Consider the following 21902-nt stretch of genomic DNA (forward strand, 5'->3'; position numbering starts at 1 on the left):
GTGTAGAGATTTTTTTTGCAGTATTTAGAGATTGTAGGCATAAGGAAAGCGTGGGAGAACAATACATGCTACAGGCCGGCTGTAGGATGCTATAAGGAGAGAGCACTTCAGGATCATCAGACCCCAACACACCAGGTCACACCGACTTTTGAAAATCCTCAGTGGTGTCAGCCATGGGTAACGATCCCTTGTGCTTCTACTATCTCTTCTCACTGTGATGGAGGAGCTGTCAAAAAGGCAGGCTGTGCAGGTTCCCTGAGAATTCGGTCGTAGGCCCTCGGTCTCCCCATGTTTCCTACATGAGGACGCTGGCTGACGTCTCTCAGCCATAGGTTTATCCTGCTGTGTTGGGATGACTCACACATCCTGCCGCCTGCTCAGCATTTTTCTGATTCATGCCATGTGACACTCCATGTAAAAGAGATCACAGACTGTATCTCTGTCAGCTGGAGCAGACATTTCTGCTACTGCCTCAGTCTTAGCCGCACTGAGATCGGCTTTTCCATGTCAGTAGGGTAGTATCACCTCCTCACTCTGCCCAGGCCTCTCAGCCCTGGGGCTCTCCACCCATTTCACTCAGCACCTCTGACTGTTGCCTAATCACATCTACCTCATAATGCGCCCCCTGCAGGCAGTCATGATAATAAACTACTTGGATGAAAAGGGTGCAAATGTAGTTTCTCCTAAACTACATTTAGGTGAAGAGGAAGAATAAAATCACCAGAGAATATCAGTGCAGTGGGAAAAAGTAAAATGTTAGGAGAAAGGTCAAAATCTCAACAAGTCTCTTGGTTTCGGATATCTAGAAGATTTTAATTAAGCATCGTGTTTGATATATAGTTTAAGTTTTATCCTTGCCTGTTTGGGCTGGAACTGATCTTTTTGCTTAGAAGTAATTAGCTTAACAAAAGAAAAAGGAAAAGCTAACTATTTAAGATAAGTTAGGAGGTTCTGGTTTGTTTTTAAAGACACTGTATTTTTTAGTAGGAGGTCTCTTGCATATAAATATTACCAGTGCATGCATTCTTCTTGCTATTTGTGGATTATCCATAGCAACCTGGTGACATTTCAGTCACATCAGTTTTCCTTAGCTACCAAAGATTCCTTAACTCCTCTCCAATTGCTCTTTCTGACCTGTATTTAAGAAATGTAAAATTGATTTTAATTTTAGCTACCAAAAATAGCAGTAGTAGTTATTTAAAATTTTATATATTTGAAAAAATTTCAAATTATTTGTGTATATATTTTTAATACTTTAAGAAAATTCATTTATGGGAAGACAGAGTATTCCAAAGTGAGTTAAAAACGGTTTTCAGAATACTTAAATCTAGTTGCCTTCCACAAGCCTTGGCAATCAAGAGCTTCCTCGCCTGTCCCAATGACAGATCCTAGTGAGAACCTTCTGTGGGTCTTAGAAATGCTTGTTTCTACTTGTTTGTGAGTGCTTTTCAGTTTTTGGAAGTGTTAATACATTTTCCTGGGCTTCCCTGGTGGCTCAGCAGTAAAGAATCCGCCAGTGCAGGAGACTCTGGTTGGATCCCTGGGTCAGGAAGGTCCCCTGGAGGAGGAAATGGCAACCCACCCCAGTACTCTTGCCTGGGAAATCCCATGGTCAGAGGAGCGAGTTGGACACGACTAAGCAACTAAACAGCAACAAATATGTGTATCTACTAGTAATTTAAAGTTCGTTTTTATTGAGGAAATATGATTTCTAAAGTTGAGGTGGTGGGAGTTTGTTTTTGACTTTGATGTTTGGTGTAACCTTCAGAAAAGGGTTCCCGCAATAAAAATGAACGGTTGAAATAAAACTGTCAAAGTCGTTATCTGTCCAGGAGAATTTTAACTGAAAGGGTGTGTCTTCTGTCAGGGAAACAGTGGCACAATCCCTTAGAAAGTCACTTATAAGGGATGTTAATCCTGCCAAAATAGTAACCTCATGATCTTCAGTTCCAGGGTGCACCAGGTGCCCTGCAAGTTCAGCTAAAAATATGCTGAGAGGCAAATTTCATAAGATAATGAAATAAAAACGTGGACCTAAGTCTGTAAAATGCAAATTGAGAAATAAAACCCCTAGCAGAATATAAATGTCTGACAGATCCTCCACTCTCTTAAAATTAGTAGCCTAGTCTTTTGGGATATATGTAAAATAATGATTTTTATAAAAGGCATTGAGAAGGCAGATTGTTAAATGATGTACCCATCTGATAATTTTTACTCTGAAAATTATTTTCATAGTTGTGAGGTATAACTGTACTGTTGGTAGCCGTGTCTTCTTAGTATATAAAATGAAAAAAAAAAGTTACTATAATTTTTTTTATAGATTTTGAATGTCTAAAAAGTATTTTGGATTCCAAAGGACAGTTTTATGAAACTAATAATACTTCATATTTATTTTTAATTACTTTTATTAAGCCAGTTTAAATTCAGTGTAGCAATATGAACATAAAGTTAGTAGGTGATAATTGTATTAATATTAAACCTTTTGATTATATGAAAAGATATGTATAGACTTTTAATTAGAAGCTAGCATCTGATCACTTCCAGTTCCTTAAACAGTTTGACTCATAATTGACATTTGGTGTGATTCAAAGTGCATACAGCCTAAACTTTTCTTTGATATGTTACTGCGCATTTGGCATTTAGATTGGGGTATAGAGCTGTGGTTGTTGGGCGCCATGACTGCCAGGCATGATGGATTTCAAGCCTCATGGCTTCCAGCTTTTATTTTCTTTGATTTCAGAAAGCTAAAGAATCGTGAAGTGTTTGGACCTTAGACTCTACGGCTTAGCGATCAGCCCTCAGTGCCCGTACAGTAACTTCTGAAGTTTCTGTTTGAACATCTCAGTTGATAGATAAATATCTGAGTGAGACTCACTGATTTGGGGTAGATCTCATGGTTAGAACGTGTTCTTTCTGAATGCCTCAAACAGCCTCAAAGAAACATCTGTTAATTGATTCCAATTTTAAACTCTGAAACCACTATATAAAATTATGTCTTTGATGCCTCTTCTTTATAAGACACCCCCTGCCCCGCCCCGCCCCAAAGATATGAAAACAGCACTTCTTTATAACATTTTCATTGCCTTCAACCATTTTGCCCCTAACAGGGTTGCTTAGCTTCTGACTCTAATCTCTCAGTGATCTTGTCTAGAGGCACTTTAACTCTTCCTGTCCTCACCTTACTGAGACAGACAGCACCGGATAGAGTGAGCTGTCATTCCCTCTTGCTGGACTGTATAGTTCTACTAAACTTGATTTCCTTTTGAGTGCTTCTGTTGACTCATATTGCAATAGGTCATTTTATATGCTTTTCATGTAAGATAGGGATCCCCATTCAGTTCTTTCAGACTTTTATTATCTATTCCATTGATGCTGCTCAGCTTAGACTGTGCTCCATTTCAGTGATATAAAAGCAGATAAAGAGAAGATGATGGTGGTTACTTATAAATCTGTGGGTGTACCTTCATGTTACCTACTCTTATTACTCCACAGTTGGAGATTTTTTACTGCGACATAATCCAGGTACCTAGCACGTCCCAGTGAGAAGGTTTAAAGACCCCTGGGGAGTTACTTGTCTGCCTTTGGGTCTTTTTTTTTAAATTGTTTTGGAGGATTTACCCAATGACAAGGGGTAAAAAATTCACCTGCAGTGCAGGAGACGGGTTTGATCCCTGGGTCAGGAAGATCCCCTGGTGAGGAAATGGCAGTTGGCTCCAGTATTCTTGCCTGGAGAATCCCATGGACAGAGAAGCCTGGGGAGCTACAGTCCATGGGGTCATAGTCAGACACAGTGGAGCATGCACACGCATTGACGGTAACGTGGAATGCTTGTTACCATGCAAATTTTACTGCTTGGTACACATACTTAGTCACTGATGTAAAAGTAGGTTTTGATGGAGAGGATGATGGAGTGAAACTTGCTGCTTCCTGTGGTGGCATGAGAAGTCTTTGGGGGAGGTGGGAATATTTGCAAAGAAAGTTTGAGGACAGCAAACCTCAGCTTTAATCTTCCTTAGGGCCAGTTTTATAGTACTTTTCTTATGCTAATCTTAAATCTTTATGTCACACATAAACAGACAGTTCTGTGTGTTTGTTAGATTCTTTGCTGTGTAGTTGAATGTTCAGACAGAAACTGTGCTAGTTTTTGGAACCTTGTACATTGAAATTTAGATAGCTTGCAGCTGCTTTGTAGTCTCTGAAAAATATATCTTACGGTATGTTGGGAATTGCCAGGTTTACATTAGCCTTATTAACCCTTTCTCTCTTCCTGCCCCCAGTTCCCACCATCCTCTTTACCAAATGTTGGGTGACCCAAGTTTAAGGTCGTGATGAGGCTGAGGTGAGCAGAGAGTTGAATCTTCAACTGTGTTTTGCTCTGAGAACAAACAAAACAAAAACATAGCTCAGGAAATAAATAAAAGAAAAATATTATTTGACTTCTCATATTAGAAACTCAAAAGAGATTTTTTGAGATTTTTTTGTCCACTCGTATATCTCTGTTTATCTGATGTACCACTCCCAGTTCTGTGCAAAATTAACACGTATTCAAAATAGTAAGTGCATTAAAGTGATGGGTTTGGAGGAGTGTCATGTGACAGACGAGGAAGACCATGAGCTTACCTTCTCCATGGGCACACTAAAATTACAATCTACAGAGCAACTGTTGATGAGAAAGACTGGAAGACTAGAAGAGAAGATCTTCTACTACTAGAGATATAAAGAAGAAACCACAGTGAGACAGGTAGGATGGGCTAAGACCCATGTCCCTGGGGTGGGGGGGTGGGGGTGACTTGCAAACAGAAAGACAATTCCAATTGCAGAGCTTCTTCCTGAGGAACCAGGGGTTTAAGCCCCACATCAGGATGCCCAGCCAGGAAGACACGCTCCTAGAACACTGGCTTCGAAGGCCAAGCAGGGCTTACTTTCGGCAGACCCAGTGGGCTGTAGAAACACAGATTCCACTCTTAAAGCATGCACACGAAATCTCACATGCTCCAAGACCCCAGGGCAGAAATGGTAATTCAAAAGGAGTCTGGGTCCTTTTCACTTGCTGATCACAGAGTGCATCCCAGAGAGGCGGAGGGAACTAGGACTTCCCCTGGGACATAGACACTGGCGGCAGCCGTCTTGGGGACCTCCTTGTACTACAAGGATATTGGATCTGGGAAGCACCATTTTGGAATTTTTCTTCTGGTTTATTAGCACTGGCACCAGCCCCCTCACCAGCCTGCTCCAGGCTCCAGTCCTCAGACGTCTCAGGGCAAGGAACTAGTCAGACAGGAACATACTGCTCCTTGGAAGAAAAGCTATGACAAACCTAGATAACATACTGAACAGCAGAGACATCACTTTGCCAATAAAGAGCGGGACAGTCAGAGTTATGGTTTTTCCAGCAGCCATGTACAGATGTGAGAGAGGAACCATAAAGAAGGCTGAGCACCTAAGAATTGATGCTTTTGAACTGTGGTGCTGGAGAAGACTCTTGAGAGTCCCTTGGACAGCAAGGCGATCAAACCAGTTAATCCTAAAGGAAATCAATCTTGAATATTCATTGGAAGGACTGAGGCTGAAGCTCCGATACTTTGGTCACCTGATGGGAAGAGCCAACTTGTTGAAAAAGACCCGGATACTGGGAAAGACTGAAGGCAGGAGGAGAAGGGGACAACAGAGGATGAGATGGTTGGACAGCATCGTCGACTCAATGGACATGAGTTTAAGCAAACTCTGGGAGACGGTGAAGGACAGGGAAGCCTGGTGTGCTGCGGTCTGTGGAGTCTTAAGAGTGGAATGCAGCTGAACAACTGGACAGCAGCAACACCAGCACAGCTGCCTAACGGCCCTTGAGCCCTCGGGGGGCCAGCACTAATGCAGGGACCAACCTCACCCACCACCGGGCAGGCACTAACACCTGGGGTCTCTGGATTTCAGCCCTGCCTACCAGTGGGCCAGTACCAGCTCCACGACCTCCAGGGCCTTGCAGCCAGAGACCCACAGGCCTGCCTCTACCCACGAGTGGGCCAGCAGTAACCCTGGGAAGTCTCTGAGACCTGGCCCTGCCCACTAATGCCTGGCATCCTCTAAATAAGGCAGAGCTTGGCCGGCAACTGAACTGGGGCCAGCCACACTTGCCAGACTGCCCACATACTCAACCCCGTCAGAAGGGAAGGACCCTGCAGCCCATAGAGGGGGCACCCCTAGAGTACAGAGCTCTGGTGACCAGAGGGGAATGTGCTGCTGGGACACATAGGGTGTCTGCTACAAAAAACTGCTTCTCTGAGATCAGGAAATATAAATCAGCTGACCAGATACACAGAAATGAAAATAGCATATTAGGCCAAAATGAGGTGGCAGAGGAATTATGTTCAAAACAAAGGAAAAAGCTAAAGCCCCAGAAGAAGGACCAGGTGAAGTACAGACAGGCAGTCTATTCAAGAAAGAGTTCAGGGTAGTGATGGTAGGGATGATCAAAAAACTAGGGAGAAAAATGGCTGTGTAGAGAGAGAAGTTAGAGGTGTTTAACAAAGAATATATAAAGAGCAACCAAATAGAAAGAATCCAGAAGTGAGAAATAAGCTAGACGGTATCAATAGTAGACTAAATGATGGAAACGGATAAGTGAGTTGGAAGACACAGTAGTGGAGATCACTGAAGCTGATCAGAAGAAGAATGAAAAGAAATAAGGATAGTTTAAAGAGACCAGTGGGACAAGGAGCATACTAACATTCACATTATAGGGGTCCCTGAAGGAGGAGAGAGAAACAGGTGTATTTGTAGATAAAATAACTGAAAACTTCCCTAACCTGGGAGAGGGGGTATCCAGGTCCAGAAAGCACAGAGTCCCAAACAAGATCAGCCAAAAGAGGATCACACCAAGATACACTGTAATTAAGATACCAGAAATTAAAGAGAGGATATTAAATGCTGCAAGGGAAAAGCAACAGGTTCATGCAAAGAAACTCCCATAAGACTGTCACCTGATTTTTCAGCAGAAACTCCACTGGCCGTAAGGGAGTGAAACAATATATTTAAGTAAAGTAATGAAATGGAAAAACCTCCAACCAAGGATGCTTTACCTGGCAAGGCTTTTATTTAGATTTGATCAAGAGATCCAAAATTTTACAGATAAACAAAAGTCAAGGTAGTTCAGCACCACCAAACCAGCTTTACAAGAAATGTTAAAGGGACCTCTCTTATCACAAAAGAAATGGCCACAACCAGAAACATGCAGATTACAAGGAAAAAGCTCATTGGTAACGCAAATAGAGGGTAAAGGTGGTAAATCAACCATGTACAAAGCTAGTTTAGAAGATGAAACAGCAAAAGGAGTAAAATCATCTGTATCTACAATGCTTAGTTAAGGCATACAAAAACAGGAAATGTGAAGTGTGTAAGAAACAGTAAACATTGTGGGATGGGGGGGCGGTGAAAATGCAGTGAAAACATGTATGAACTTAAGAAATCAGCAACTTAAAGGAATCACAAATATAGAGAGATAGAATGCTATACATAAATCTCATGATAATCACAAACCAAAAGTCTGGATACACATACCAAAAAAAAAAGTCCAAACATGATCCAAAAGTTAGTCATATCACAAGAGAAAAGAGCAAAAGAAGAAAGGAACAAAAAGAATTACAAAAACAATCCCAAAGCAATTAATGAAATGACAGTAAGTATACTTAGTAATAATTACTTTAAACACAAATGGACTGTATGCTCCAGTCTAAAGACATGAGTGGCTGAGTGGAGTGTTAGTCATAAAAAGGAATGAAATCTTGACATTTGCAATAAGATGGATGGACCAAGAGGGCATTATGCTAAGTGAGATATGTCAGACAGAAAAAGGCAAATACCGTTTGATTTTACTTGTATGTGGAATCTAAAAAATAAATGAATGAACACAGCAAAACAGAAACAGAGGTACAGGTACGGAGAACAAGGAGGTGGCTGCCAGAGGGAAGGGGCTTGAGGAGAGGAATGAACTAGATGAGGGCGATGAGGAGGACAGACTTCCAGCTGCAAAATAAGTGAGTCATGCGTATGAAATGTACGGAATGGGGAATACAGTCAGTAACTAATACCCTTGCATGGGGATGTCTAGTAGCTTGACTTAGCACAGTGATTATTTTGAAATGAGTAGACATGACGATTCTTTATGTTGTGTAGCAAGTACTCACGTAGTGTTGTAGGTCAATTATGTACTTCAAAACGAAGAAACAAACTCATAGGAAACGAAATCAGATTTGTAGTTACCACAGGTGGGAGGAGGGGGTATTGGATGAAAGTAGTCAAAAGGTACAAATTCCCCATTGTAAGGTAAATAAGCGCTAGGGATATAGTGTACAACATGCTAAATATAATTAACACTGCTTTATGTTACATATGGAAGTTAACAGAACAAATAAGAATTCTCATCTCAAGAAAAAATTTTTTTCTCTTCTTTTATTTCATATCTGAGTGAGATGATGGATGTTCCTTAAACTTATTGTGGTAATCATTTCATGATGTATGTAAGGCCAACCATTATGCTGTACACCTTAAACTTATACAGTGCCGTATCTCGATTATATTTCAGTGAAACTGGAAGAAAAAATATCAGTAAAATGAAGGGAGAAAGGAGAATGGAGGTGGCGTATGGGATAAAGGGAAGCTGTTGATTATTTAAAACTATCTTGTTAGCTACAGTGTTGAATTGTATTGCAGATTTTATTATAGATAAATAGACTTCTATTCAAGTCTGTGTCTTAGACTGTATTTTGAGGATTCCCAGAAATTCCTTATATGAAGCCCTTGACAGTGACTAGATTCATTGAAGACTGTGAACCACATTCCAGAAGATGTAATTACTCTTCTTCCAGGTACTGTTACCCCAAGTAGAGTAATTGAAGTTCAGTTTTAATTGTGTCGCTGAAGCAGAGTTTGACATTTACAGAATACTGTAAAAGCCTCCTTGGTATAGCTAATGTTTGGAAATACATCCTAGGTCATAATTTACGTTTAAATGATATTTCTTTCTTTGTTTCCATGTTACTCCAAAGTAGGAAACAAGTGCTTATGTTATTGCTTTTAAATTATAGCAGGCACCTTCTAGAATCTGAGTTGCAGTAGAATTCAGCACTTGGGAGTTGAGATTTGGTCATATGTATTTGTTTGTTCATATGTCAACATGTTGCATATATTTATGAATGGTATATGGGTCAAGTAAAAATGATATGAAGGATTTATAAAGAAAATAATTTCCAATATACTGTGTGATACCCAACTCTTTGTTTTTTGTGACTATTTCTATCTATTAAAGTAACTTATTTTGCAGAGAAGATTCCCTTTAAAATTGGTATTCAGGTTATTATTAAAAAAAATAAGAAATAACAAGTGTTGGAGAGAATGTAAAGAAAAGGAACCCTTACGTGCTGTAGGTTGGAATATAAATTGGTGCAACCACTTGGATAACAGTATAGAGATTTCCTTAAAAAGTTAAGAACAGAACTGTCATATGATCCAGTTATTCTACTTCTAGATATTTATCTGGGTAAAAACACGAATTCAAAGAGATAGATGCGCCTCTGCATTAGTTGCAGCATTGCATACAGTAGCCAAGGCATGAAACAAATTACATGTCCATCAGTGGATGAATATATAAAGAAGAGATCTCAACACCCCCCCGCCACCATGCATGCATACACTGCAGTGCACATATCCATAAAAAGCAATGTGAAGTTCATTTATTGAATTTGCCATTCATTACAGCATGGATACCTATAGGGTATTATGCTAAGTGAAATAGGTCAGAGACAAATACTGTATGATTTCACTTATATATAGAATCTAAAAAAAATAATAAGCAAAGCAGAGTCATAGAACAGATTTAAAGATTATATTCAGAATAGCTTTCGTGTCATTATATTTTACTTTTTTTCTTTAAAAATTGGTTATTTTTTCCAGAAATATGTATGGTAACTCTCACTAAAGCAAATCACTCTGTTCCTAACTATTCCATGTTGTTTTTTTTTTCTTCCTAAATCTGACGATAAAAATAATTTCAGGTCTGGAGAATGAATTGTGTGCCAATATCCACTTAAGTATAATGGCATACATAATGGAAATGCCCTTAGAATTGGTTTTAGAAGTCACATTGTCTAGTTTTTCAGTGTTTTTGTTGAAACTTGAAACTTCTCTTTATAGGAAATATAAATTGAAAGAAAATTAGTGCTACAGAAGTACAGATTGAAAATTTAAACATCTTGACTTACTGAATGTTATGATGTGCCAGATTTTTAAAATACATGGATTGAAATTAAGATTTGAAATAAAGTGAAATAAATCAATACTCCCTTTCATTTTTTTATTCGGGAGGTTTATGTGTGATCCACTGCTTCTGTATTCTTTTCCTCTTATGAAAACAAAACTGCAAGCCACTGTACTTTCTTTTCTCCTCTCATTTCAGACAGTAGTAATAATATATCTGCACATACCTGTTATTTTGCATGCTGTGTCCTGATCCAGGTTTTACGCCCATTTCTCATTCCAGAAGATGAAATAAGCTGATGGGCCAAGCCTGGGTTATACGTCTGTCCCTGAAGCTTGAGAAGAATTAGGTCAGTCCCACTCCAGGCATGGACCTTGAGAAAGTGGAGTATTTTCCTAAAAGTCAATGTTCTGTTTCCAGAAAATGGGAGATACACATATACCTTGCTGGCAAAAACATGTATGCCTTTAATTTCTGCTTAAGAAAAGTCAGTATAGAAAAACACACTTCTGTGGCTGATTATTCTCCCCTTTTAAGTAAGGCATCTACAGGGAGTTTGCTTTTTAACTTGAAATGACAAGATCTGATTTTCTTAATTATAAAAAAAAGTTAAAATTTCAAAATACTTACTAGCAGGATTGAGAGCCGTGACTAGTACAGATGTTTGCAAGGCATATATACATGTCACCGTTCACCGTGAGTCCTGTGTGATTGGTGGCCTCTGAGGTTGTATAACATTGAGTTCTGAGGGTCACTGTGCTGGAATTAGCCGCAAAGGATAAATCCTTCTTCTGTCAAATCAATGGGAGTACTAGGAGGATATTTCCTTTGATTTCTTTTTTTTTTTGGAATTGGCTTAGTGTGAGCCAAATATTGTACATTACTTGAAATGACTGCTGGAGGAGCAGAGACATTTAATGAGGATTAGTGATCAGTGAAGCACGTATACTGTACAGAGATTGATGTTCTAGGGCATGGGGTTAGGTTTAATGGAGAACATAAAGTTAATTGTTACTAGGTGTTTCTGGTGGGCGTGAGCATTTAAAGGGATAATTACTGTTTGTAAATTCTCAACTGCTATTGGCCTGTCATTTGCTAGTGTGTATATGATTTTAAAATTGTTAGAATGAAGTAAATTGATAGTAGCTTTAAAAAAAATAATAAACTTTATTTTTTAGAGAAGTTTTGGGTTCACAGCAAAACTGGGTGGAGAGTACAGAGTTTCTGTATGCTCCCCTTCCCCCTACATAAACAAACACTAACTTTTTACTCCAGGGTATATGTTTTTTAAATTAAAAAAAATTTTTTTTAAAGATTTATTTATTTTTGTCTGTGCAGGGTCTGCGTTGCTGCGTGGACGTTCCTCTAGTTGCGGGGAGCATGGGCTTCTTACCATGGTGGCTTCTCTTGTTGCAGAGCATGAGCTCTAGGCACGCAGGCTTCAGCACCTGTGAGTCTGGGGCTCTAGAACACAGGCTCAGTAATTGGGTAACATGTGTGGCCTGTGGCATCTTCCCAGAGCAGAGATTGAACCTGTGTCACTGGTTTGGCAGGTGGATTCTTAAGCACTTTACCACCAGGGAAGCCCACTCCTAGGTATTTGTAAGAGTATTTAGAAACACAAAATTTTTTTGTGCTTGCTTTTGCAACTAAAAGATGTGTTCAGACTAGAAAGGGGAAAGTGTTCTAGAGCCAAGAAGCATCATTCTCTGACAGCCCTGAAATGTTGCTCCAGTGGAAGACCAGAGGAAGAGTAGGGATCTGATGTCATCTGGTCTGGAGCCACCTGCTGTCAGATCAAACTGATGGATGACCGTCCAGAAGAGAGCATTGTGCCGAGGGACAGTGCTCTGACCGATGGCAGGAGCGCTTGGTTCTGGCTAGCTCTGCGTCTGGCTTGCTGTGTGGTTGAACTGAGTGAAGACTGACTCCCTTCCGCTTTCTGGGATTCCAAGATGGAATGCGGTCTCTAGTCAGGGCTAACATCATATCCTACAGGGGCAGCAAGCAGTGTGGAGTCACAGAGTGCTGTCCAGGTTGGCCACACGCTAGCTGAATGCCTTCTGTCCAGGCACTTAACCTCTTGGTTTCAGCTATGGAAACATTGTAACTGACTTTTCTGTTTTCCTCTATGGGCAGTTTCTTGGATCTTTCTGGTTTAACATAGCTGATTATTTATTATATAGTATTATTTGTCCTAGGAGTAACTGCTTTGTGAATAAATAACTTCAAAAGGGAGTGTATTAACACTTCACTGTGGATCGTTTTTGAACAGATTCTTTGTGTCTTCATATCAGAATGATCTAAATCAAATCCCTTATACGATTATACAGTGGAAGTTATAAATAGATTCAAGGGATTAGATCTGATAGAGTGCCTGAACAACTATGGACAGAGGTCCATGACGTTGTACAGAAGACAGTGATCAAGACCATCCCCAAGAAAAAGAAAGGCAAAATGGTTATCTGAGGAACCTTACAAATAGCCCTGAAAAGAACAGATGCGAAAGGCAAAGGAGAAGAGGAAAGATATGCTCATTTGAATGCAAAGTTCCAAAGAATAGCGAGGAGAGATGAGAAAGCCTTCCTCAGTGATCAGTGCAAAGGAATAGAGGAATACAATAGAATGGGAAAGAGTAGAGATCTCGTCAAGAAAACTAGAGATACCAAGGGAACATTTCATGCACAGATGGGCTCAATAAAAGACAGAAATGGTATGGACCTAACAGAAGCAGAAGGTACTAAGCAGAGGTGGCAAGAATACACAGAAGAACTGTACAAAAAAGATCATCACGACCCAGATAATCACAATGGTGTCATCACCAACCTAGAGCCAGACATCCTGGAATGGGAAGTCAAGTGGGCCTTAGGAAGCATCATTATGAACAAAGCTAGTGGAGGTGATGGAATTCCAGTTGACTTATTTCAAATCCTAAAAGAGGATGCTGTGAAAGTGCTGCACTCAACATGTCAGCAAATTTGGAGAACTCAGCAGTGGCCAGAGGACTGGAAAGGTCAGGTTTCATTCCAATCCCAAAGAAAGGCAATGCCAAAGAATGCTCAAACTACCGCACAATTGCATTCATCTCACACGCTAGTAAAGTAATGCTCAAAATTCTCCAAGCCAGGCTTCAGCAGTATATGAACCGTGAACTCTCAGATGTTCCAGCTGGATTTAGAAAGCCAGAGAAACCAGATGTCAAATTGCCAACATATGTTGGATCATCGAAAAAGTGAGAGAGTTCCAGAAAAACATCTATTTCTGCCTTATGACTACACCAAAGCCTTTGACTGTGTGGATCACAATAAACTGTGGAAAATTCTGAAAGAGATGGGAATACCAGACCACCTGACCTGCCTCCTGAGAAATCTGTACGCAGGTCAGGAAGCAACAGTTAGAACTGGACATGGAACAACAGATTGGTTCCCAATAGGAAAAGGAGTACGTCAAGGCTGTATGTTGTCACCCTGCTTATTTAACTTACATGCAGTGTATATCATGAGAAATGTTGGACTGGATGAAGCACAAACTGGATTGCCAGGAGAAATATCAATAACCTCAGATATGCAGATGATACCACCCTTATGGCAGAAAGTGAAGAACTAAAGAGCCTCTTAATGAAAGTGAAAGAAGAGAGTGAAAACGTTGACTTAAAGCTTAACATTCAGAAAACTAAGATCATGGCATCTGGTCCCATCATTTCATGGCAAATAGATGGGGAAACAGTGTCAGACTTTATTTTTCTGGGCTCCAAAATCACCGCAGTTGGTGACTGCACCCGTGAAATTAAAAGACACTTGCTCCTTGGAAGAAAAGTTATGACCAACGTAGACAGCATATTAAAAAGCGGAGACATTACTTTGCCAACAGAGGGTCCATCTAGTCAAAGTTATGGTTTTTCCAGTGATCATGTATGGATGTGAGAGCTGGACTATAAAGAAAGCTGAGCGCCAAAGAATTGATGCTTTTGAACTGTGGTGTTGGAGAAGACTCTTGAGAGTCCCTTGGACTGCAAGGAGATCCAACCAGTCTATTCTAAAGGAAATCAGTCCTGCATATTCATTGGAAGGACTGATGCTGAAGCTGAAACTCCAGTATTTTGTCCACCTGATGCAAAGAACTGATTCATTGGAAAAGACAGTTGATGCTGGGAAAAATGGAAGGTGGGAAGAGAAGGGGATGACAGAGGATGAGATGGTTGGATGGTATCACTGACTCAGTGGACATGAGTTTGAGTAAACTCTGAGAGTTGATGATGGACAGGGAGGCCTGGCGTGCTGCAGTCCATGGGGTCGCAGAGTCAGACATGACTGAGCGACTGAACTGACTGACTGGCTGATCAGAAATGTTCTTGGCATCAACATATCTGGAGCTAGAGTCTTTCTGCTGCAAAACTACTTGCTAGATACCCATTAGGCACACCTGAAAAGGACAAGGACTCTTTTTCATAGTATGGTTTTTTAATTACATAATATAGATTTTAATAGAGATATGATTTTTATATGACAGAATTGTACATTATGTTTATTTTTCTTTAAATTGTCTTTGTGCAGTTTAATACAGGAGAAAAGGGAAAGATCAGTGTCCTTTACTTCTGGGAACAATGTTTTCCATTTACAATTATGTCAATTGCTCACAACTGACTTCCTTTTTTTTTTTTATCAACTGACTTTGGACTAAGTTAAGAGTATGATTTTCTGTCTATTGTGAATGATTGCTGATTAAAGGAATCCTTTCTTACCTCAAAGGTCACAGTGGTCCTGAGATCCCTCCAGGGAGTTTCATTCACAGATCCGCTCCCTGAAGATACAGGGTACTTCCTCAGGTGTGTAGGCTGAGGTTTACTTGGACTAAGCCACAGTAATGTGGAAATGCGATATCCCACAGGGCTGGGATTATCTTAACCTTACCTTTTGCAGCTCAGTGGCTTGATGGAGCTAATGAATCTTCCCAGAGTGCCTGGGGGTCCCCGTCCGTGTGCCTCATACAGCTGCTGGCAAGCAGGTTTTTATACTCTTCCTGGAAGTGAAACTCTTTCTGCCTTAAATGTGCAATTTCCCCTGCCTGCGAAGGTCAAAGGCACATTTATATAGTTCACAAGAGTATAAAAGAGGCATTCAGGGCCTCCCTGCCAAACCATCTGACTAGGCTAATGCCTGCTCGTTTTCCACCTCTTCTTGTGGAAACTGCAGAAATTCATAGGTGAAACCATGGTCCCAGAAACAACAGTCTTAACGGCAAAGGAGCACTGAAATAAAATGTCCACATTATCAAATCAGTTAATGTAGCTTGAAATTGGTAGGAGTAAAAAGTGGTTGTTCAGACTGTCAGAATTAAACATATGTTAAAACTACCTAAATTAAAACAAAATCTACCTGTTCGAAACACTAGCAATTTACTTAGTATTCAAATACTGAGAATATTCAAAGCAAACTTCAACATATTCACAAGGTTCCTTTTTTTTATTGCTTTTCTACCACATAGTTTTAACTCCAGTGCGCTCACTAACACTTATTGAGCACTTCCTTTGTGCCAAACCCGTTGTATTTATAACATCTTCTAATAATCTAAGGCAACCTGTAGAGGTGTAGGAATTGTTATCCTTCTGTCATGAGGAGTGGAGGCTCAGAGAGTCTCAGGAATTGGCTCACAGTGGCAGGGGAGTCAGTGGATGAGGGACACAAGTTTGGCCCTAAGGTCAGTATGCTTTGCCGAACACCATGCTGCTAACCGTGCTCTGCGGTCTGTGAGACTGTGCAGACAGGAAAAGAAGAGCAAGTTGCATCACTGTCTCATTTGCCTACATTTCATTTTCCACTGTCTGATGTGAGCCCAGAACTGCCTCCTGCCCCTTCCTGCATAATAAACTTAGGCCCCACCTGGATCTGTGCCCATGACACCCTTCTCCATCCTCTTCATTTCCTACATAAAGATTTCCTTGCACAATCTTAACTTTGGGGAAATTCTTTGCTTACCATTTTGACATTACACATTTCTTTCTGTTATTGTGTAACTCTGTATATGTGTGTGTGTGTGTGAGTGTGAGTTTGATTACCTGTCTGGATCATTAGCTTCCAGAAAACAGCAATCTCATAATACTGTTTACATTTTTAGTACATAGTAAGTCATCATTAATTTCTCTATAAAAGGTTATATCATTTGCATCTTTGTACTCTTGGCATGTAGACAGATGGAAGGTAGTTTTTAAAGTATATTTTTATAACTGGTCAATCCTGAGTACTGGAGGGGAGAGGATTTCCAAATCTTTCATCTTGTCATTTTAGGAGGTCTAACAGTGAATGCTAGAGTTTTCTATCTCTGCCTGCTGGTGTTTTTCTCAACACCTTTTTGGGAATCCCAAACAGATGGACAGATGGTAATGACTTGTATTAATAGTTACTTTGCTTCCCTGTTATTGTCTAGTGAACTCTTAAGACTTGTTTTCCTTTTTTTTTTTTAAACTATGTTTAAGGTTTGTTAACTGTGAAAGACTCTGGGTCATGAGGAAATGCAAGGTTGGGGGTGGGAAGGTGATAACAAAGATACTTCAGATTTGCATTTTCTCTTTAGAAATTTCCATTTTCAGTGTAGTTGACACTTGTAATTTCTGTTAAGGATTGGTGCCTGAGCAGAAATGCCTGTGAAATAAGCTTCAGCTGTAAAGACAGGCAAGGTGGGTGATTTTAACAAAAGTGTTGTCTTTTTTCATACCTTAATAAAATAATAAAGTGAAGACAGTGACAATAAGAATGATGAAAAAAGACAACTCTTTTTTAAAACAGGCATATGTATTATATATCTCCAAGCATTTATCTTTGTCTGCATAAAGGTAATTTATTTTAGCAAATGATTTAACGGGAGCTTATCATTTTTAGAAAAAAATATCCTCCGGCCTCCGCTTTACCACAGTGACCTGAGGTGTGGAATTGGTTGACCAAAATTGCATAACAGCCAGTATGCGTTTTCAGTACTATATTCTTTTGCAATGTGCCTGGTGCTACTACCAAGGAGATGAAAAGAGTATTAAATACTTTGGGGGTGAGTAGGGGGTCTTATGCGCACACAAGGCTGGGAAAGCTTTAGTTAATGAGTCTTTTTGGAGTACAAGTATGATATTTACATAGAAGTAAGAGCTTGGCTTTTGTATTTAGCTTTTATTTATAAACAACATTTACATTTTGCTTGTAAACATATAATTTATAAGAGGGTGAATTGAGGAAGTAGCTTTATGACAGGAAAAATCTTGTAGAGAGCACCTACTTTGTAAAGTGATGATCGGAATACATATTGTTAGGAAAATGGAGAAAGCCGGTGGAAAACAGAGTGAAAGAGCAGATGTTAAAACTGTTATTTGTGATCTGGACTAGTTTTGCCTTTCAGAGGTCATACTACCTCTTAGATTAGAAATGTAGCCTCTTTCAGAGCTAAACATAATTGAAAATAATAATTTTTAAATCTGCTTTCTTGGGTCTCCATTTTGCTTTTCTTCTAGTGTAAAAGCACGAATATTCTATTTTCAGGAAGATGAAGAAAAATATTATTTCCTTCTCTAACAGTTTGGCTCATTTTGTTGTTGTTTCTCGCTCCATAAATGGAGAGGCAGTCTGTACCATGCGTTGTATCATGCCCAGCAAGTTTTTGTTTTGCCTTTTTTTTTTTATTTGAATGCAATTGTTCCTTAGCAAATAATTGCAGTTCAGAATGACTTTTATTGAGCTTGATTGAATTAGGGTTATGTATGAAAATGAGTTAGTTAAAGCTTAATCTATTACCCAGAGAATTGATGAAAACATCAGAAAAGCAGTCATTCATGGGGATTAAATATTCTTCCATGTAAGTAGACGGGCCTGGTTGCCTGGATTCTCTGCTGCACTGACGAGGTTGTAGTGACATCAGGATGCAAAACATACAGTGTTGGCCTAGAAGGGGATTTTGCCATGATATGCCTTGAATATTACATTGGACATTAACACTAATGAGGGAGCCTATTGCATTGTAAAAAGTGGCATCTCATTTTTTTTAATATAATAAGCTTTCAAAACATCGTACCCCAAGGGGCAATGTGTAGACAGACCATCAAGAAGCCAGGTGCTTTGGGATATTTCAGCGGTTGCTTAGGCCAGATCTTTGTGATGGTTTTTTCAGATGCCAAGTTAGATGTCCTGTTTGTGGTTAAGAGGTAAATAATAGATAATTAAACGTTAGCACTCCCGCCTGCCATGATAGTTTCTCAGAGGGAATCCTGAGCTGTGGCAGGTCAGTCCTGGCTGGGTGTACACCCTTCGAGAGGCAGTTTCATGGGTGGGAAATGGGCCTTGAAAAAGGAGCAGGTTCTTAGTGAGCTAGTGGGACTGAAGTCCTTGGGAGTTGGGAATCCAAGGCCCTACGTGGGTGGAAGGGAGGGCTGAGAGGAAGCACCGTGTGACCCAGAGAGCACAGACAGGCATGGTGGCCCAGTGGAAAATCTCCCCTGGCTTTGGTCTAAGGGCAGACACGAGTCACCATTCTGCAGGATTGTATCCACCCCTTAGACATTTCCCCTTCTTGCCCACCTGTCCTTCTGACCCCTCACACAGCTGCCCATTTCCATCAAATCAGAACATTTTATGAAGTCGCTTTGTAACTTGAATGCAAACAGAACAGCCTGTGCTGAAACTGCTTTTCTGAAGTTACCATGTGGGCATTTGTAATAGCCAGATAAAATCTGGAGTCTCTCAGTGTGGCTCAGAACTCAAAGGGAGTCTGTCTCAGGCAGGATCTTCAGCCTTGGAATTGACCTCTGTTTTGTGGCTTATTCCCCGGCTGATTCTTTGGCTGCTCGCTCCTAAGTTAGTTAAGTCCAGCATGATTTCTTTGTTACCCTGAGTTTTAAAATCCTCATTGGTTATAGTGCAATCAACCTCCTTCCTCTCCCTGCCCACTTTATCCATAGATATTTACATCCTATGTGATAAATTATTGAACAATAATCAAAGTATGCTGCTGCTGCTGCTAAGTCGCTTCAGTCGTGTCCGACTCTGTGTGACCCCATAGACGGCAGCCCACCAGGCTCCCCCGTCCCTGGGATTCTCCAGGCAAGAACACTGGAGTGGGTTGGCATTTCCTTCTCCAGTGTACAAAAGTGAAAAGCAAAAGTGAAGTCGCTCAGTCGTGTCTGACTCTTCGCGACCCCATGGACTGCAGCCCACCAGGCTCCTCCATCCATGGGATTTTCCAGGCAAGAGCACTGGAGTGGGGTGCCATTGCCTTCTCCGGAGTAAAGTATAGATTTGTTCTGTTTGGGGGGTATATATTTGATTATAGAAACAAATCAGTAAATGTACCTTAAGATTAGTGAGAGTTTGTTTTTGAGCTCCTAACAGAACTTCTGTACATAGGATATAACATACTTTATTTCTCAGATAGCCTGCACTTTCTTAAACTAAAAGGTAAGCAAATCTCTAAACTAAAATAAAAATTTGTTGTTCAAGTGCTAAGTCGTATCCCAGTCTTTGGGACCCCGTGGACTGTAGCATGCCAAGAATTAAACCCACGCTATCCAAGTTAATTTTGGACCCTCCTCTCCCAATTGTGGCAGTATCAGTTCAGTCAGTCATATCCGACTCTGGCTCCATGGACTGCAGTATGCCAGGTTTCCCTGTCCTGATGGACAGGAGCTTGCTCAAACTCATGTGCATTGAGTCAGTGATGCCATCCAGCCATCTCATCCTCTGTCGTCCCCTTCTTCTCCTGCCTTCAATCTTTACCAGCATCAGGGTCTTTTCTAAGGAGTCAGTTCTTCGCATCAGGTGGCTAAAGTATTGGAGCTTCAGCTTAAGCATCAGTCCTTCCAATGAATATTCAGGATTGATTTTCCTTTAGGATTGACTGGTTTGATCTCCATGCAGTCCAAGGGACTCTCTCAAGAGTCTTCTCCAACACCACAGTTCAAAAGCATCAATTCTTCGGCGCTCAGCTTTCTTTATGGCCTAACTCTCACTTCCATTCATGACTACAGCAAAGCCATAGCTTTGACTATATGAACCTTTGTCAGCGAAGTGATGTCTCTGCTTTTTAATATGCTGTCTAGGTCTGTCATAGGTTTTCTTCTAAGGAGCAAGCGTCTTTTAATTTCATGGCTGCAGTTAACCAACTGCAGTGATTTTGGAGCCCAAGAAAATAAAGTCTGTCACTTGTTTCCATTGTTTGCCCATCTATTTGCCAGAAGTGATGGGGCTGGATGCCATGATCTTAGTTTTTTGAATGTTGAGTTTTAAGTTAGCTTTTTCACTCTCCTCTTTCACTTTTATCAAGAGGCTCTTTAGTTCTTCACTTTCTGCCATAAGGGTTGTATCCTCTCTCCCAGTTGTGGCAGTATGAATTAAATTCATTTTTTAAAAGTTTATACCAGTTAATTTACTTGATAGTTATTATAGATATTCATGATTTTTACCTATTTTATAATTTTTCTTTTAATGGTTCTTGATAGTGGCTTTTATAAATTTATATGAAGAAAAAGCATGGAAATAAATATATAAGATAGTGTATGTCATTTTCTTAAAATAGCAGTTTTAATGTTAGCTGTCTAGTTTATGATAATTAAGGAGAGACTTTTATACCATTTATTTAATCAGTTTTTGGAATTTTATGCTTCCTTCGTAACAACATAAGCATTTAATTTGAAAGTATTCATGTGTCCCTTGTAATATTCTTCAGAGATTTGGATATCTTCTTTCAGACATGCCCTTGTTCTAAAAAATGTGGATAAATGAGTAGTATCTTGTGAGAAGCCATGTAAGACCATTTAATATTTTCTTCTTTCTGGTTATTTTTTGCTTCTGTAGTATTGGGTGACAGCTGAATCATCTAAGTCTAGTTAGGATTCCTCAAATGAATCATTACACATTTTTGATATTTCCATATTGTAGTGGCTGAAAAAAAACCTTAGCCAACATGTAGAATGACTAGCAGTGTTGATCAAGCAGTAAGCCAGGAGTGATCCAGTTTCTGAAGTGTCTTGTGGCCTACTGATTGTAAAGAAGTACATTGTCATACTACGCAAGGGAGTAGGGAATTATCTCTTAGTTGAGTGTGATTTAGTATTACCATATGAAGCACTTGGGAAACTCAATGAATGTGTCTCACATAGAAACTGAAATAGCTTAATTAAAAAAAAATTATAATTTAGGTATATGTCTATATTAATGATGATACTGTATGCAAGACAGCAAAAGAGACACAGACTTTTGGACTCTGTGGGAGAAGGTGAGGGTGGGATGATTTGAGAGAATAGCATTGAAACATGTATAGTACCATATGTGAAATAGATCGCCAGCCCAGGTTCGATGCATGAGACAGGGCACTCAGGGCTGCTGCACTGGGATGACCCTGAGAGATAGGATGGGGAGGGAGGGGGGAGGGGGGTTCAGGATGGGGACACATGTATACCTATGGCTGATTCATGTCAATGTATGGCAAAAACCACCACAATATTGTAAAGTAATTAGCCTCCAATTAAAATAAATTTTAAAAATTAATTAATTAAAAATAAATTGGAAACATTAAAAATCAAAAATACTTCACAAAAAATGATAATTTAGATATATGTCTATATTTGCAGTATTAATATAAAATTTTATTTAATTTGTACACTCTTGATTTCAATCCCCTTTCTTTT

The 21902-nt window shown here is 39.9% G+C and overlaps 1 protein-coding gene across 8 annotated transcripts in view; it reads left to right on the forward strand.

Moving 5' to 3' along the window:
• BBX (BBX high mobility group box domain containing) overlaps positions 1-21902 on the forward strand; it is a 287251-nt gene that overhangs the window by 111687 nt on the left and 153662 nt on the right. The gene's annotated exons all lie outside the window — the stretch shown is intronic.

This window comes from Dama dama, chromosome 31, assembly GCF_033118175.1.
Source record: "Dama dama isolate Ldn47 chromosome 31, ASM3311817v1, whole genome shotgun sequence".
Lineage (NCBI taxonomy): Eukaryota > Metazoa > Chordata > Mammalia > Artiodactyla > Cervidae > Dama > Dama dama.